This window comes from Bos mutus, chromosome 23 (genome assembly GCF_027580195.1).
Source record: "Bos mutus isolate GX-2022 chromosome 23, NWIPB_WYAK_1.1, whole genome shotgun sequence".
Taxonomy (NCBI): Eukaryota; Metazoa; Chordata; class Mammalia; order Artiodactyla; family Bovidae; genus Bos; species Bos mutus.
In genome coordinates, this window is record NC_091639.1 from 36,582,654 (window position 1) to 36,601,686 (window position 19,033).

Here is a 19,033-nt window from a genome sequence, read left to right on the forward strand (position 1 = left end):
AGTAAATTGAAAACCTTCTGGAAAGGAGTCATCATTCTAGATGTCATTAAGAACATTAGTGCTTCATAGGAAGAGTTCAAAATACCAACATTAACAGAAGTTTGGAAGCAGTTAGTTCCAGCCCTCATCCTCATGTATGACTTTGAGGGGTCAAGACTTCAGTGGAGGAAGTAAGTAACTACAGAGGCAGTGGAAATAGAAAGAGAACTCAAATTCAAATTGGGGCCTGAATGTGTAACTGAATTACTACAATCTCATGATAAAACTTTGTTGAATGAAGAGTTTCTTCTTGTTGATGAGCGAAAAAAGTGATTTCCTGCACTGGAATCTACTCTTGTGAAGATGATGTGACAATTGCTCAAATCACCACAAAGGATTTTGAATATTACATAAACTTGGTTGATAAAGCAGTGGCAGGATTTAAGAGGATTGACTCTAATTGTGAAAGAAACTCTACTGTGGGTAAAATACTATCAAACAGCATTGCCTGCTACAGACAAATCATTCGTGAAAGGAAGAGTAAATCTATGCAGCAAACTTCCTTCTTGTCTTTTTAATAAATTGCTACAGTCACCCCAGGCTTCAGCAACTGCCACCATGATCAGTCAGCAGACATCAAATGGTAGGCAAGACCCTCCACCAGCAAGAAGATGACTATTTGCTGAAGAATCATGTTGTTTAGCATTTTTTAGCAACAATGTATTTTTCAATTAAGATATGTTGTTGTTGTTGCTTAGTCGCTAAGTCGTGTCCAACTCTTTGTGACACCACGGACTGTAGCTCTCCAGGATCCTCTGACCATAGGATTTCCCAGGCAAGAATACTGGAGTGAGTTGCCATTTCCTTCTCCAGGGGATCTTCCTGACCCAGGGATCAAACTGCATCTCCTGCTTAGGCAGGTGGATTCCTTACTGCTCTCATATCCATACATGACCGCTGGAAAAACCATAGCCTTAACTAGACAGACCTTTGTCGGCAAAGTAATGTCTCTGCTTTTTAATATACTGTCTACGTTGGTCATAGCTTTTCTTTCAAGAAGCAATCATCTTTTAATTTCATGGCTGCAGTCACCATCTGCAGTGATTTTGGAGCCCAAGAAAATAAAGTCTGGCATTGTTTCCATTGTTTCTCCATCTATTTGCCATGGAGTGAGGGACAGCATATTAAAAGCAGAGACATTACCTTGCTAATAAAGGTCCTTCTAGTCAAAGTTGTAGTTTTTCCAGTAGTCGTGAATGGGTGTGAGAGTTGGACTATACAGAAAGCTTAGCGCTGAAGAATTGATGCTTTTGAACTGTGATGTTGGAGAAGACTCTTGAGAGTCCCTTGGACTGCAAGGAGATCAAACCAGTCCATCCTAAAGGAAATCAACCCTGAATATTCATTGGAAGGACTGATGATGAAGCTGAAACTCCGATACTTTGGCCACCTAATGCAAAGAACTGACTCATTGGAAAAGACCCTGATGCTGGGAAAGACTGAAGGCAGGAGGAGAACGGGACAACAGAGGATGAGATGGTTGGATGGCATGCTGACTCGATGGACATGAGTTTGAGTAAGCTCTGGGAGTTGGTGATGGAGATGGAAGCCTGGCATGCTGCAGTCCACATGGTCGCAAAGAGTCGGACATGACTGAGCAACTGAACTAAACTGAACTGAACTAATGAGACTGAATGCCGTGATCTTAGTTTTTTGAATGTTGAGTTTTTAAGCTAGCTTTTCACTCTTCTCTTTCCCTTTCATCAAGAGGCTCTTTAGTTCCTCTTCACTTTCTGCCATGAGGGTGGTGTCATCTGCATATCTGAGGTTATTGATATTTCTCCCAGCAATCTTGATTCCAGCTTGTGCTTCATCCAGCCTAGCATTTCACATGATGTACTCTGCAAATAAGTTAAATAAGCAGGGTGACAATATTACAGCCTTGACATACTCCTTTCCCTACTTGGTACTAGTCTTTTGTTCCATGTCTGGCTCTAACTATTGCTTCTTTACCTAATACAGATTTCTCAGGAGGCAGCTAAGGTGATCAGCATATGTTGGCAATTTGATCTCTGGTTCCTCTGCCTTTCTAAAACCAGCTTGAACATCAGGAAGTTCACGTTCACATATTGCTGAAGCCTGGCTTGAGAATTTTGAGCATTACTTTACTAGCGTGTGAGATGAGTGCAATTGTCACGGTAGTTTGAGCATTCTTTGGCATTGCCTTTCTTTGGGATCGGGATGAAAACTGACCTTTTCCAGTCCTGTGGCCACTGCTGAGTTTTCAAATTTGCTGACATATTGAGTGCAGCACTTTCACAGCATCATCTTTCAGGATTTGAAATAGCTCAACTGGAATTCCATCACCTCCACTAGCTTTGTTCGTAGTGATGCTTTCTAAGGCCCACTTGACTTCACATTCCAGGATGTCTGGCTCTAGGTCAGTGATCACACCATTGTGATTATCTGGAGTCGTGAAGATCTTTTTGTACAGTTCTTCTGTGTATTCTTGCCACCTCTTCTTAATATCTTCTGCTTCTGTTAGGTCCATACCATTTCTGTCCTTTATCAAGCCCATCTTTGCATGAAATGTTCCCTTGGTATCTCTAATTTTCTTTTCTTTTTTTTTTTTTTAATTTTATTTTATTTTAAACTTTACAGAGATCTCTAGTCTTCCCCATTCTGTTGTTTTCCTCTATTTCTTTGCATTGATCGCTGAGGAAGGCTTTCTTATCTCTTCTTGCTATTCTTTGGAACTCTGCATTCAGATGCTTATATCTTTCCTTTTCTCCCTTTGCTTTTCGCTTCTCTTCTTTTCACAGCTACTTGTAAGGCCTCCCCAGACAGCCATTTTGCTTTTTTGCATTTCTTTTCCATGGGGATGGTCTTGATCCCTGTCTCCTGTACAATGTCACGAACCTCATTCCATAGTTCATCAGGCACTCTATCTATCAGATCTAGTCCCTTAAATCTATTTCTCACTTCCACTGTATACTCATAAGGGATTTGATTTAGGTCATACCTGAATGGTCTAGTGGTTTCCCACTTTCTTCAATTTAAGTCTGAATTTGGCAATAAGGAGCTCATGATCTGAGCCACAGTCAGCTCCTGGTCTTGTTTTTGCTGACTGTATAGAGCTTCTCCATCTTTGGCTGCAAAAAATATAATCAATCTGATTTCGGTGTTGACCACCTGGTGATGTCCATGTGTAGAGTCTTCTCTTGTGTTGTTGGAAGAGGGTGTTTGCTATGACCAGTGCGTTCTCTTGGCAAAACTCTTATTAGCCTTTGCCCTGCTTCATTCCGTATTCCAAGGCCAAATTTGCCTGTTACTCCAGGTGTTTCTTGACTTCCTACTTTTGCATTCCAGTCCCCTATAATGAAAAGGACATCTTTTTTGGGTGTTAGTTCTAAATGGTCTTGTAGGTCTTCATAGGACCATTCAGCTTCAGCTTCTTCAGCGTTACTGGTTGGGGCATAGACTTGGATTACCATGATATTGAATGGTTTGCCTTGGAAACGAACAAAGATCATTCTGTTGTTTTTGAGATTGCATCCAAGTACTGCATTTCGGACTCTTTTGTTGACCATGATGGCCACCCATTTCTTCTGAGGATTCCTGCCCACAGTAGTAGATATAATGGTCGTCTGAGTTAAATTCACCCATTCCAGTCCATTTTAGTTCGCTGATTCCTATAATGTTGATGTTCACTCTTGCCATCTCCTGTTTGACCACTTCCAATTTGCCTTGATTCATGGACCTGACATTCCAGATTCCTATACAATATTGCTCTTTACATCATCGGACCTTGCTTCTATCACCAGTCACATCCACAACTGGGTATTGTTTTTGCTTTGGCTCCATCCTTTCATTCTTTCTGGAGTTATTTCTCCACTGATCTCCAGTAGCATATTGGGCACCTACCGACCCAGGGAGTTCCCCTTTCAGTATCCTATCATTTTGCCTTTTCATACTGTTCATGGTGTTCTGAAGGCAAGAATACTAAAGTGGTTTGCCATTCACTTCTCCAGTGGACCACATTCTGTCAGACCTCTCCACCATGACCCTCCCATCTTGGCTGGCCCCCACAGGGCATGGCTTAGTTTCATTGAGTTAGACAAGGCTGTGGTCTGTGTGATCAGATTAGCTAGTTTTCTGTGATTATGGTTTCAGTGTATCTGCCCTCTGATGCCCTCTCGCAACACCTACCGTCTTACTTGGGTTTCTCTTACCTTGGACGTGGGTATCTCTTCACGGCTGCTCCAGCAAAGCGCAGCCGCTGCTCCTTACTTTGGATGAGGGGTATCTCCTCACGGCCACCCCTCCTGACCTTGAACATGGAGTAGCTCCTCTTGGCCCTCCTTTGCCCGCTTTGCAGCCGCTCCTGGATGTGGGGTTGCTCCTCTCCTGACCTCAGGCGTGTGGTAGCTTGTCTCGGCTTTATTATTTGGAGACCCCATGAACCATGCCCACATAAGACGATGAATTTAATTGATAAATATTGCGTGTGTTTTATTTGCTTTACCAGTCATTCCCCTGTCTCTTTAACTCTCCTTTCCCTATTCCATGAGATACAACAATATTGAAATTAAGCCAGTTAATAAACCTACAATAGCTTCTATGTGTTCAAATGAAAGGAACACCTTTCACTTTAAGCAGAAAGCTAGAAATTATTAAGCTTAGTGAGGAAGGCATGTTAAAAGCTGAAATAGGCCTGAAGGTAGGCCATTTGCACCAAACAACTAGCCAAGTTGTAAATGCAAAGAAAGAATTCATGGAGGAAGATGAAAATTGCTGCTCCAGTGAACACAAGAATGGTAAGAAAGCAAAAATTATTGTTGATTTGGAGAAAGTTCTAGTGGTCTGAACAAAATATCAAACCAGCCACAATATTTCCTCAAGCCAAAGTCTAATCCAGATCGAGCCCATAATTCTCTTCAATTCTAGAAGGCTGAGAGAATCGAGGAAGCTACTGAAGCAAAGTTTGAAGCCAGCAGGCGTTGGTTCATGACATGTAAAGGATGAAGCCGTGTCCATAGCAAAAGGAAGCAGCAAGCGTTGCAGCTGCAGCAAGTTATTCAGAAAATCTGGCTAAGATAGTTAATTAAGGTGGCTACAGTAAACAACACATTTTCAATGTGGATGAAACAGCCTTACAATGGGAAAAGACACCATCTAGGACTTACTAGGGAGAAGTCAGTGCCTGGCTTCAAAGCTTCAAAGGACATGCTGATTCTCTTCTTAGGGGTTAATGCATCCGGTGACTTAAAGTTGAAGCCAATATTCATGTCCCATTCTGAAAATATTAAGACCTTAAGAATCATGTTAAATCTACTTTGCCTGTGCTCTATAAATGGAACAACAAAGCCTGGATGACAGCACATGTGTTTACAACATGGTTTACTGGATATTTTAAGCTCACTGTTGAGACCTAGTGTTCATAAAATTTTTTTTTAAGATTCCTTTCAAAATATTACTGCATTAACAATGCACCTGGTAACCAAAGAGCTCTGAGGGAGATAGCCAATGAGATTTGTATTATTTTCGTGCCTGCTAATATGACATCCATTCTGCAGCCTGTGGATCAAGGAGTAATTTTAACTTTCAAGTCTTCTTTAAGAAATACATTTCGTAAGTCTATAGCTGCCATAGATGGTTATTCCTCTGATGAATCTGGGCAAAGTAAATTGAAAACCTTCTGGAAAGGAGTCATCATTCTAGATGTCATTAAGAACATTAGTGCTTCATAGGAAGAGTTCAAAATACCAACATTAACAGAAGTTTGGAAGCAGTTAGTTCCAGCCCTCATCCTCATGTATGACTTTGAGGGGTTCAAGACTTCAGTGGAGGAAGTAAGTAACTACAGAGGCAGTGGAAATAGAAAGAGAACTCAAATTCAAATTGGGGCCTGAATGTGTAACTGAATTACTACAATCTCATGATAAAACTTTGTTGAATGAAGAGTTTCTTCTTGTTGATGAGCGAAAAAAGTGATTTCCTGCACTGGAATCTACTCTTGTGAAGATGATGTGACAATTGCTCAAATCACCACAAAGGATTTTGAATATTACATAAACTTGGTTGATAAAGCAGTGGCAGGATTTAAGAGGATTGACTCTAATTGTGAAAGAAACTCTACTGTGGGTAAAATACTATCAAACAGCATTGCCTGCTACAGACAAATCATTCGTGAAAGGAAGAGTAAATCTATGCAGCAAACTTCCTTCTTGTCTTTTTTTAATAAATTGCTACAGTCACCCCAGGCTTCAGCAACTGCCACCATGATCAGTCAGCAGACATCAAATGGTAGGCAAGACCCTCCACCAGCAAGAAGATGACTATTTGCTGAAGAATCATGTTGTTTAGCATTTTTTAGCAACAATGTATTTTTCAATTAAGATATGTTGTTGTTGTTATTGCTTAGTCGCTAAGTCGTGTCCAACTCTTTGTGACACCACGGACTGTAGCTCTCCAGGATCCTCTGACCATAGGATTTCCCAGGCAAGAATACTGGAGTGAGTTGCCATTTCCTTCTCCAGGGGATCTTCCTGACCCAGGGATCAAACTGCATCTCCTGCTTAGGCAGGTGGATTCCTTACTGCTCTCATATCCATACATGACCGCTGGAAAAACCATAGCCTTAACTAGACAGACCTTTGTCGGCAAAGTAATGTCTCTGCTTTTTAATATACTGTCTACGTTGGTCATAGCTTTTCTTTCAAGAAGCAATCATCTTTTAATTTCATGGCTGCAGTCACCATCTGCAGTGATTTTGGAGCCCAAGAAAATAAAGTCTGGCATTGTTTCCATTGTTTCTCCATCTATTTGCCATGGAGTGAGGGACAGCATATTAAAAGCAGAGACATTACCTTGCTAATAAAGGTCCTTCTAGTCAAAGTTGTAGTTTTTCCAGTAGTCGTGAATGGGTGTGAGAGTTGACTATACAGAAAGCTTAGCGCTGAAGAATTGATGCTTTTGAACTGTGATGTTGGAGAAGACTCTTGAGAGTCCTTGGACTGCAAGGAGATCAAACCAGTCCATCCTAAAGGAAATCAACCCTGAATATTCATTGGAAGGACTGATGATGAAGCTGAAACTCCGATACTTTGGCCACCTAATGCAAAGAACTGACTCATTGGAAAAGACCCTGATGCTGGGAAAGACTGAAGGCAGGAGGAGAACGGGACAACAGAGGATGAGATGGTTGGATGGCATGCTGACTCGATGGACATGAGTTTGAGTAAGCTCTGGGAGTTGGTGATGGAGATGGAAGCCTGGCATGCTGCAGTCCACATGGTCGCAAAGAGTCGGACATGACTGAGCAACTGAACTAAACTGAACTGAACTAATGAGACTGAATGCCGTGATCTTAGTTTTTTGAATGTTGAGTTTTAAGCTAGCTTTTTCACTCTTCTCTTTCCCTTTCATCAAGAGGCTCTTTAGTTCCTCTTCACTTTCTGCCATGAGGGTGGTGTCATCTGCATATCTGAGGTTATTGATATTTCTCCCAGCAATCTTGATTCCAGCTTGTGCTTCATCCAGCCTAGCATTTCACATGATGTACTCTGCAAATAAGTTAAATAAGCAGGGTGACAATATTACAGCCTTGACATACTCCTTTCCCTACTTGGTACTAGTCTTTTGTTCCATGTCTGGCTCTAACTATTGCTTCTTTACCTAATACAGATTTCTCAGGAGGCAGCTAAGGTGATCTGGTATTCCCATCTCTTGAATAATTTTCCACAGTTTGTTGTGATCGACATAGGCTTTGGCATAATCAATAAAAGAAAAGTAGATGTTTTTCTGGAACTCTCTTGCTTTTTCTTTGATCCAACGGATGTTGGCAATTTGATCTCTGGTTCCTCTGTCTTTTCTAAATCAAGCTTGAACATCTGGAAGTTCACAGCCCATGTACTGTTGAAGTCTGGCTTGGAGAATTTTGAGCATTACTTTGCTAGCGTGTGAGATGCATGCAATCATGTGATAGTCTGAACATTCCTTGGCATTGCCTTTCTTTGGGATTGGAATGAAAACTGACCTTTTCCAGTCCTGTGGTCACTGCTGACTTATCCAGATTTGCTGGCATATTGAGTGAAGCACTTTTGCAGCATCATCTTTTAGGACTTGAAATAGCACAACTAGAATTCCATCACCTCCACTAGCTTTGTTTGTAGTGATGCTTTCTAAGGCCCATTTGACTTTGCATTCTAGGATGTCTGACTCTAGGTGAGTGATCACACCATCATGGTTATCTAGGTCATGAAGATCTTTTTTGTATATTTCTTCTGTGTATTCTTGCCACCTCTTCTTAATATCTTCTGCTTCTGTTAGGTCCATGCCATTTCTGTCCTTTCTTTTGCCCATCTTTGCATGAAATGTTCCCTTGATATCTCTGATTTTCTTGAAGAGATCCCTAGTCTTTCCTATTCTATTGTTTTCTTTTATTTCTTTTGCATTGATCACTGAAGAAGGCTTTCTTATCTCTCCTTGCTATTCTTTGGAACTCTGCATTCAAATGGGTATATCTTTCCTTTTCTCCTTTGCCTTTCACTTCTGTTCTTTTCTCAGCTATTTGTAAGTCCTCCTCAGACAACCATTTGCCTTTTTGCATTTCTTTTTCTTGGGGATGGTATTGATCACTGCCTCCTGTACAATGTAACGAACCTCCATCCATAGTTCTTCAGGCACTCTGTCTATCAGATCCCTTGAATCTATTTGTCACTTCTACTGTATAATCATAAGGTATTTTATCTAGGTCATACCTGAATGGTCTAGTGGTTTTCCCTACTTTCTTCAATTTCAGTCTGAATTTGGCAATAAGGAGTTCATGATCTGAGCCACAGTCAGCTCCTGGTCTTGTTTTTGCTGACTGTATAGAGCTTCTCCATCTTTGGCTGCAAAGAATAGAATCAGTCTGATTTTGGTGTTGACGGTCTGGTGACGTCCATGTGTAGAGTCTTCTCTTGTGCTGTTGGAAGAGGCTGACAAAGGTCTGTCTTTGCCAACAAAGGTGCATCTAGTCAAAGCTATGGGTTTTCCAGTGCTCATGTATGGATGTGAGAGTTGGACCATAAAGAAAGCTGAGCGCCGAAGAACTGATGCTTTTGAACTGTGGTGTTGGAGAAGACTCGACAGTTCCCTTGGACTGCAAGGAGATCCAAGCAGTCAGTCCTAAAGGAAATCAGTTCTGAATATTCATTGGAAGGACTGATCCTGAAGCTGAAGCGCCAACACTTTGACCACCTGATGCAAATAACTGACTCATTATAAAAGACCGGACCATGATGCTAGGAAAGACTGAAGGCAGGAGGAGAAGGGGATAATAGAGGATGAGATGGTTGGATGGCCTCACTGACTCGATAGACATGGGTTTGAGTAAGCTCCTGGAGTTGATGATGGACAGGGAAGCCTGGCATGCTGCAGTCCATGGGATTGCAGAGTCAGACATGACTGAGTGACTGAACTGAACTGAACTGAACTGAACTTCTTTACTGCTGAGTCACCAGTGAAACCCAGTTAAAATGTGAAATATATATATTTATATTAGAGTATGTTGTGTGTCTGCATATAGCCATTTGCCAGTATCCATAGAGGAATGGTTCCAGGACCCAAAACTATAATTTCTAGAAGGATAAAATCTATATTACCTAGGGTATAGCAATGACTTTTTATATACAACACCAAAGGCACAACCTGAAAGAAAAAAAATCAATAAACTAGACTTCTAAAATTAAAAACTTCTGCTCCCTGGAAGACACTGTCAAGAAAATAAAGAGAAGCCACAAACTATGAGAAAATATTTGTATTAGCTAAAGATACGTTTGATAAAGGACTGTTATCCAAAATATACAAAAGAACTCTTAAAACCCAACAGTAAGAAAACAAACAACCCAATTTAAAAAGAATAGACCAAAGACCTTAATAGCCACCTCACCAAAGAAGATACAGGTGGCAAATACACATGTGAAAAGATGTTCCACGTCATAGGACATCAGAAAATTGCAGGCTACTAAGAAAACAACCGCAAGATACCACTATACACCTCTGTGAATGGCCCACATCCCAAACACTGACAACGTCAAATTCTGGGGAGGATGCAGGGACTCTCACTCATTGCTGGCACGAATGCACAATAATACAGCCCCTTTAGAAGACACTTTGGCAGGCTTGACTGGTGGGTCAGTGGCAAGGAATCCACCTGCCAGTGCAGGAGACACGGGTTCGATCCCTGGATCAGGAGGATCCTACGTGCTGCAGAGCAACTAAGCCCGTGTGCCACAACTACTGAGCCCATGCTCTAGAGCCCACAATACTGAGCCTGCTGAAGCCAGCATGCACAGAGCCCGTGCTCCACAAGAGACACCACAGCAACGAGAAGTCCATGTACCACAACCAGAGAGTAACCCCCACCCTCTGCAACTAGAGAAAAGCCCGCACAGCAACAGAGACCTGGCACAGCCAAAATAAATAAATAAATTTTTTAAACTTAAAAAAAAAGATGACTCTTTGGCAGTTTCTTACAAAACTAAACATATTCTTACCATAGAATCCAGCAGTCATATTGCTTGATATTTACTCAAAGAAGTTGAAAATCTACATCACACAAAAATCTGTATGTGGATATTTATAGCAACTTTATTCACAACTGCCAAAACTTGGAAGCAACCAAGATGTCTTTCAAGAGTGAATGGAAAAGTAAACTGTGGTACATTCAGGCAATGAAATATTATTCAGAGCTAAAAGGAAATGATCAAGCAATGAAAGAACTATTCAGCCATGAGGAAGAACCTCAAAGGCATCAGATCAGATCAGTCGCTCAGTCGTGTCCGACTCTTTGTGACCCCATGAATCACAGCACGCCAGGCCTCCCTGTCCATCACCAACTCCCGGAGTTCACTCAGACTCACGTGCATCGAGTCAGTGATGCCATCCAGCCATCTCATCCTCTGTCATCCCCTCCTCCTCCTGCCCCCAATCCCTCCCAGCATCAGAGTCTTTTCCAATGAGTCAACTCTTCGCATGAGGTGGCCAAAGTACTGGAGCTTCAGCTTTAGCATCATTCCTTCCAAACAAATTCCAGGGCTGATCTCCTTCAGAATGGACTGGTTGGATCTCCTTGCAGTCCAAGGGACTCTCAAGAGTCTTCTCCAACACCACAGTTCAAAAGCATCAATTCTTCAGCGGTCAGCCTTCTTCACAGTCCAACTCTCACATCCATACATGACCACAGGAAAAACCATAGCTTTGACTAGACGAACCTTTGTTGCCAAAGTAATGTCTCTGCTTTTGAATATGCTGTCTAGGTTGGTCATAACTTTCCTTCCAAGGAGTAAATGTCTTTTAATTTCATGGCTGCACTCCCCATCTGTAGTGATTTTGGAGCCCAGAAAAAGAAAGTCTGACACTGTTTCCACCGTTTCCCCATCTATTTCCCATGAAGTGGTGGGACCGGACGCCATGATCTTCATTTTCTGAATGCTGAGCTTTAAGCCAACTTTTTCACTCTCCACTTTCACTTTCCTCAAGAGGCTTTTGAGTTCCTCTACACTTTCTGCCATAAGGGTGGTGTCATCTGCATATCTGAGGTTATTGATATTTCTCCCAACAATCTTGATTCCAGTTTGTGTTTCTTCCAGTCCAGCATTTCTCATGATGTACTCTGCATATAAGTTAAATAAACAGGGTGACAATATACAGCCTTGACAAACTCCTTTTCCTATTTGGAACCAGTCTGTTGTTCCATGTCCAGTTCTAACTGTTGCTTCTTGACCTGCATATAAATTTCTCAAGAGGCAGATCAGGTGGTCTGGTATTCCCATCTCTTTCAGAATTGTCCACAGTTGATTGCGATCCACACAGTCAAAGGCTTTGGCATAGTCAATAAAGCAGAAATAGATGTTTTTCTGGAATTCTCTTGCTTTTTCCATGATCCAGAGGATGTTGGCAATTTGATCTCTGGTTCCTCTGCCTTTTCTAAAACCAGCTTGAACATCTGGAAGTTCATGGCTCACATACTGCTGAAGCCTGGCTTGGAGAATTTTGAGCATTACTTTACTAGCATGTGAGATGAGTGGAATTGTGCGGTAGTTTGAGCATTCTTTGGCATTCCCTTTCTTTGGGATTGGAATGAAAACTGACCTTTTCCAGTCCTGTGGCCACTGCTGAGTTTTCCAAATTTGCTGGCGTATTGAGTGCAGCACTTTCACAGCATCATCTTTCAGGATTTGGAATAGCTCAACTGGAATTCCATCACCTCCACTAGCTTTGTTCATAGTGATGCTTTCTAAGGCCCACTTGACTTCACATTCCAGGATGTCTGGCTCTAGGTGAGTGATCACACCATCGTGATTATCTGGGTCATGATCTTTTTTGTAGAGTTCTTCTGTGTATTCTTGCCATCTCTTCTTAATATCTTCTGCTTCTCTTAGGTCCATACCATTTCTGTCTTTTATCAAGCTCATCTTTGCATGAAATGTTCCTTTGGTATCTCTGATTTTCTTGAAGAGATTCCTAGTCTTTCCCATTCTGTTGTTTTCCTCTATTTCTTTGCATTGATCACTGAAGAAGGCTTTCTTATCTCTTCTTGCTATTCTTTGGAACTCTGCATTCAGATGTTTATATCTTTCCTTTTCTCCTTTGCTTTTCACTTCTCTTCTTTTCACAGCTATTTGTAAGGCCTCCCCAGACAGCTATTTTGCTTTTTTGCATTTCTTTTCCATGGGGATGGTCTTGATCCCTGTCTCCTATACCATGTCATGAACCTCATTCCGTAGTTCATCAGGCACTCTACCAGATCTAGGCCCTTAAATCTGTTTCTGACTTCCACTGTATAATCATAAGGGATTTGATTTAGGTCATACCTGAATGGTCTAGTGGTTATCCCTACTTTCTTCAATTTAAATCTGAATTTGGCAATAAGGAGTTCATGATCTGAGCCACAGTCAGCTCCTGGTCTTGTTTTTGCTGACTGTATAGAGCTTCTCCATCTTTGGCTGCCGAGAATATAATCAATCTGATTTCGGTGTTGACCATCTGGTGATGTCCATGTACTAAGTAAAAAAAAAAAAAGTCAATATAAAAAGGTTACATACTGTATGATTATAACATAATGACATTCTAGAAAAGGAAAACCATGGAGACAGTAAAAAGATTATTCATTACTAGGAGCTGGGGGAGGGGAGGATAAATAGACTGAACACAGATGATTTGTAGGGCAGTGAAACTATTCTTCATGATACTGTGATAGTGGATATGTGTCCTTATACATTTGTCCAAACTCATAGAATGTACAACACCAAGAGTGATTCCTACCGTAAGCTATGGACTTTGGGTGGTAGTAATGGGTCAGTGTAGGTTCATCAGCTGTAACTCTGGTGGGGACATCAATGATGGGGAGGTTGTGCATGTGTGGGGATATAGGGTAAATGGGAAATATCTATACCTTCCCCTCAGTTTTGCTGTGAACATAAAACTGCTCTAAAAAATTAAAGTCTAGTAACAACAACAAAAAAAGGATTATTGGGTGTGGCAATAAGGAGGTGTAAGTTGACCTGAGAAGAGCAGTTTCAATAGAGTGTCAAATATAGAAACCAGACCACAGTGAAATGAGGTGTGAAGAGTAGTTGAGGAACTGGAGCCAGAGAATACCGAGAATTTATAAGCATTTGCTTGTGAAAGGGAGGAAGATGGAGGTTAGCAGCGGATTGGAAGGTAGAGTACAGGGATTTATTGCTACCTATATTAGGATACTATGCTCTAAGACAGATTTTAAGAGCCCCTTGTGCTAGGACTGCTGGACTTTAGGCTACCTTGGTGTATCAACAGTATCAATGGCTTTGTTTAAAAATGGAAGAAGTAGAAGGCCATATATTTACAGTTTACCCCACTCTCTATGATGTCTTTAATGTTTATTCGGCAAGGCCATACATATATCCCCAAATTTAGATCCTCAGCAAGTATGTAGGGAGAGTCTCTCTTTCCTAAAGTATTATAGTTCCATCGGGAGGAATACAAGGGTTTGAATTACTTAGACCTTTTCTACTTGGAGCTGTCCCTCCAGGTGTGCTGAGGAATTATATTTATTACTCTCTTATCCTCTCTTGGTGACATTCAGGGTCAGGACATCTGAGAGACTCTGAATAGCCTGTAGCCATCGTGGGTACACGTTTGCTGAACAAATGTGACTTTATGAATGGAAGACCTATAAAATGACCACAGAAAAGTAAAACTGAAGACGCAGAGTGACCAGTGTCCTCATCCAGAAAGAGCACGATAGATCCATTTGCACAGCTGGCAGAGAGGAGAGGAAGGGCTCCGTCTCATGGCCAGACAAAAAGGCAGAGAGAAGACTGGCTGGGGACCACAGAGGCACGATGGAAAGGAAGATCAGGGAATCAGAGAGGAGGAAGCAAAAACAGCAGCAAATGCAGCACCTTCCCTGGGAAGAGGTGGTTCCACGTGCTGGAGAGACCGTCTCAAAGAGGCAACGTGGAGACTATAAAAGATACCAGGGGAAAAGAAGACCAGGATAAAAAGGAAATGAAAACAGAAGAGAGGGGTGTCATATTTCTTTTTGGCATTTAAAACACTTCCAGATTACGTCCTGAAAACTTGCTGGACCAAGAATTGCAAACTTTTCACAAACTCAAGGCCTTACCTTTGGCATCTATGGTGTTGCAATATCAAATGACAGTTCAACGTTAAGTTTTATTATTCAATGTGAATTAAAAGGTCGGGGGAAGAAGGACTTGGTGGTGTTCCATTAAAGGAAAAAGTCTGATCATCTTAAAGCAATATGATCTTAAAGGAGCCCACGGGAAAAAGGGCGTCAAATAAAGGAATGTGGGCGGTCAGTGCTTACTACTCCCTTGGAAGCTCACGTACCTGCCAGGAAGGGTAGGGTATTCACGGATGGAGTTATGGCTTCTCTCCAATGCTCAGTAGGAACAGCTGCAGTAGACGGTTACCCACGTGGGTGAACAAATGACATAGTATTCCTCTTTCTTTCCCTAAAATCAGTCAATTCAATCACTCAGTCGTGTTGGACTCTCTGTGACCCCATGGATGCCAGGCTTCCCTTCCATCACCAACTCCCAGAGCTTGCTTAAATTCATGTCCATCGAATTGGTGATGCCATCCAATTGTCTCATCCTCTGTTTTCCCCTTCTCCTCTGCCTTCAACCTTTCCCAGCATCAGGGTCTTTTTCAGTGAGTCAGTTCTTCATATCAGGTGGCCAAAATACTGGAGTTCCGCTTCAGCATCAGTCCTTCCAATGAATGTTCAGGACTGATTTCCTTTAGGATTGACTGGTTTGATCTCCTTGCAATCCAAGGGACTCTCAGGAGTCTTCTCCAACACCACAGTTCAAAAGCATCAATTCTTTGGCACTCAACGTTCTTAATGGTCCAACTCTCATATCCATACATGACTACAAGAAAAACCATAGCTTTGGCTAGATGGACCTTTGTCGGCAAAGTAATGTTTCTGCTTTTTAATATGCTGTCTAGGATGGTCATAGCTTTTCTTCCAAGGAGCAAGCAGCTTTTAATTTCATGGCTGCAGTCACCATCTGCAGTGATTTTGGAGCCCAAGAAAATAGTCTGTCACTCTCTCCATTGTTTCCGCATCTATTTGCCATAAAGTGATGGGACCAGATGCCATGATCTTAGTTTTTTGAATGTTGAGTTTTAAGCCAGCTTTTTCACTCTTCTCTTTCACTTTCATCAAGAAACTCTTTAGTTCCTTTTCATTTTCTGCCATAAGGGTGGTGTCATCTGCATCAGATCAGATCAGATCACTCGCTCAGTTGTGTCCGACTCTTTGCGACCCCATAAATCACAGCACACCAGGCCTTCCTGTCCATCACCAACTCCCGGAGTTCACCCAGACTCACGTCCATCGAGTCAGTGATGCCATCCAGCCATCTCATCCTCTGTCATCCCCTTCTCCTCCTGCTTCCAATCCTTCCCAGCATCAGGGTCTTTTCCAATGAGTCAACACTTCACATGAGGTGGCCAAAGTACTGGAGCTTCAGCTTTAGCATCATTCCTTCCAAAGAAATTCCAGGGCTGATCTCCTTCAGAATGGACTGGTTGGATCTCCTTGCAGTCCAAGGGACTCTCAAGAGTCTTCTCCAACACCACAGTTCAAAAGCATCAATTCTTCAGCACTCAGCCTTCTTCACAGTCCAACTCTCACATCCATACCTGACCACAGGAAAAACCATAGCCTTTACTAGACGAACCTTTGTTGGCAAAGTAATGTCTCTGCTTTTCAATATGCTATCTAGGTTGGTCATAACTTTCCTTCCAAGGAGTAAGCGTCTTTTAATTTCATGGCTGCAGTCACCATCTGCAGTGATTTTGGAGCCCAGAAAAATAAAGTCTGACACTGTTTCCACTGTTTCCCCATCTATTTCCCATGAAGTGATGGGACCCGATGCCATGATCTTCGTTTTATGAATGTTGAACTTTAAGCCAACTTTTTCACTCTCCACTTTCACTTTCCTCAGGAGGCTTTTGAGTTCCTCTTCACTTTCTGCCATAAGGGTGGTGTCATCTGCATATCTGAGGTTATTGATATTTCTCCCAGCAATCTTGATTCCAGCTTGTGCTTCTTCCAGCACAGGGTTTCTCATGATGTACTCTGCATATAAGTTAAATAAGCAGGGTGACAATATACAGCCTTGACGTACTCCTTTTTGTATTTGGAACCCGTCTGTTGTTTCTTGTCCAGTTCTAACTGTTGCTTCTTGACCTGCATACAGCTCAAGAGGCAGGTCAGGTGGTCTGGTATTCCCATCTCTTTCAGAATTTTCCACAGTTGATTGTGATCCACACAGTCAAAGGCTTTGGCATAGTCAATAAAGCAGAAATAGATGTTTTTCTGGAATTCTCTTGCTTTTTCCATGATCCAGAGGATGTTGGCAATTTGATCTCTGGTTCCTCTGCCTTTTCTAAAACCAGCTTGAATATCTGGAAGTTCACGGTTCACATATTGCTGAAGTCTGGCTTGCAGAATTTTGAGCATTACTTTACTAGCATGTGAGATGAGTGGAATTGTGTGGTAGTTTGAGCATTCTTTGGCATTGCCTTTCTTGGATTGGAATGAAAACTGACCTTTTCCAGTCCTGTGGCCACTGCTGAGTTTTCCAAATTTGCTGGCATATTGAGTGCAGCACTTTCACAGCATCATCTTTCAGGATTTGGAATAGCTCAACTGGAATTCCATCACCTCCACTAGCTTTGTTCATAGTGATGCTTTCTAAGGGCCACTTGACTTCACATTCCAAGATATCTGGCTCAAGGTCAGTGATCACACCATCGTGATTATCTGGGTCGTGAAGATCTTTTTTGTACAGTTCTTCTGTGTATTCTTGCCATCTCTTCTTAATATCTTCTGCTTCTGTTAGGTCCATACCATTTCTGTCCTTTATCGAGCCCATCTTTGCATGAAGTGTTCCTTTGGTATCTCTAATTTTCTTGAAGAGATCTCTAGTCTTTCCCATTCTGTTGTTTCCCTCTATTTCTTTGCATTGATTGCTGAGGAAGGCTTTCTTATCTCTTCTTGCTATTCTTTGGAACTCTGCATTCAGATGTTTATATCTTTCCTTTTCTCCTTTGCTTTTCGCTTCTCTTCTTTTCACAGCTATTTGTAAGGCCTCCTCAGACAGCCATTTTGCTTTTTTGCATTTCTTTTCCATGGGGATGGTCTTGATCCCTGTCTCCTGTACAGTGTCACAAACCTCATTCCATAGTTCATCAGGCACTCTATCTATCAGATCTAGGCCCTTAAATCTATTTCTCACTTCCACTGTATAATCATAAGGGATTTGATTTAGGTCATACCTGAATGGTGTAGTGGTTTTCCCTACTTTCTTCAATTTAAGTCTGAATTTGGCAATAAGGAGCTCATGATCTGAGCCACAGTCAGCTCCTGGTCTTGTTTTTGCTGACGTATAGAGCTTCTCCATCTTTGGCTGCAAAGAATATAATCTATCTGATTTCGGTGTTGACCATCTGGTGATGTCCATGTATAGAGTCTTCTCTTGTGTTGTTGGAAGAGGGCGTTTGTTATGACCAGTGCATTTTCTTGGCAAAACTCTATTAGTCTTTGCCCTGCCTCATTCCGTATTCCAAGGCCAAATTTGCCTGTTACTCCAGGTATTTGTTGACTTCCTACTTTTGCATTCCAGTCCCCTATAATGAAAAGGACATCTTTTTGGGGCGTTAGTTCTAAATGGTCTTGTAGGTCTTCATAGAACTGTTCAGCTTCAGCTTCTTCAGCATTACTGGTTGGGGCATAGACTTGGATTACTGTGATATTGAATGGTTTGCCTTGGAAACGAACAGAGATCATTCTGTCGTTTTTGAGATTGCATCCAAATACTGCATTTCAGATTCTTTTGTTGACCATGATGGCCACTCCATTTCTTCTGAGGGATTCCTGCCCGCAGTAGTAGATATAATGGTCATCTGAGTTAAATTCACCCATTCCAGTCCATTTCAGTTTGCTGATTCCTAGAATGTCGACATTCACTCTTGCCATCTCTTGTTTGACCACTTCCAATTTGCCTTGATTCATGGACCTGACATTCCAGGTTCCTATGCAATATTGCTCTTTACAGCATCGGACCTTGCTTCTATTGGAAGCAAGTCATCTGCGTATGTGAGGTTATTTGATATTTCTCCCGGCAGTCTTGACTCCAGCTTGTGCTTCATCCAGTCCGGCATTTCGCATGATGTACTCTGCATTTAAGTTAAATAAGCAGGGTGACAATATGCAGTCTTGATTACTCCTTTCCCAATTTGGAATCAGTCTGTTGTTCCATGTCCAGTTCTAACCTGTTGCTTCTTGACCTGCATACAGATTTCTCAGGAGACAAGTAAGGTGATTTGGTATTCCTGTCTCTTGAATTTTCCAGTTTGTTGGATTTACACAGTCAAAGGCTTGGGCATAATCAATAAAGCAGAAGTAGATATTTTTCTGGAACTGTCTTGCTTTTTCAATGATCCAACGGATATGTCATCTAAACTTGACCCTGTGAATGGGCAA

General features: G+C 41.8%; 1 protein-coding gene across 3 annotated transcripts in view; it reads left to right on the top strand.

Annotated features, from left to right (window-relative positions):
* Window positions 1-19,033, top strand: part of KIF6 (kinesin family member 6) — a 428,472-nt gene that overhangs the window by 281,516 nt on the left and 127,923 nt on the right. The window lies entirely within an intron of this gene.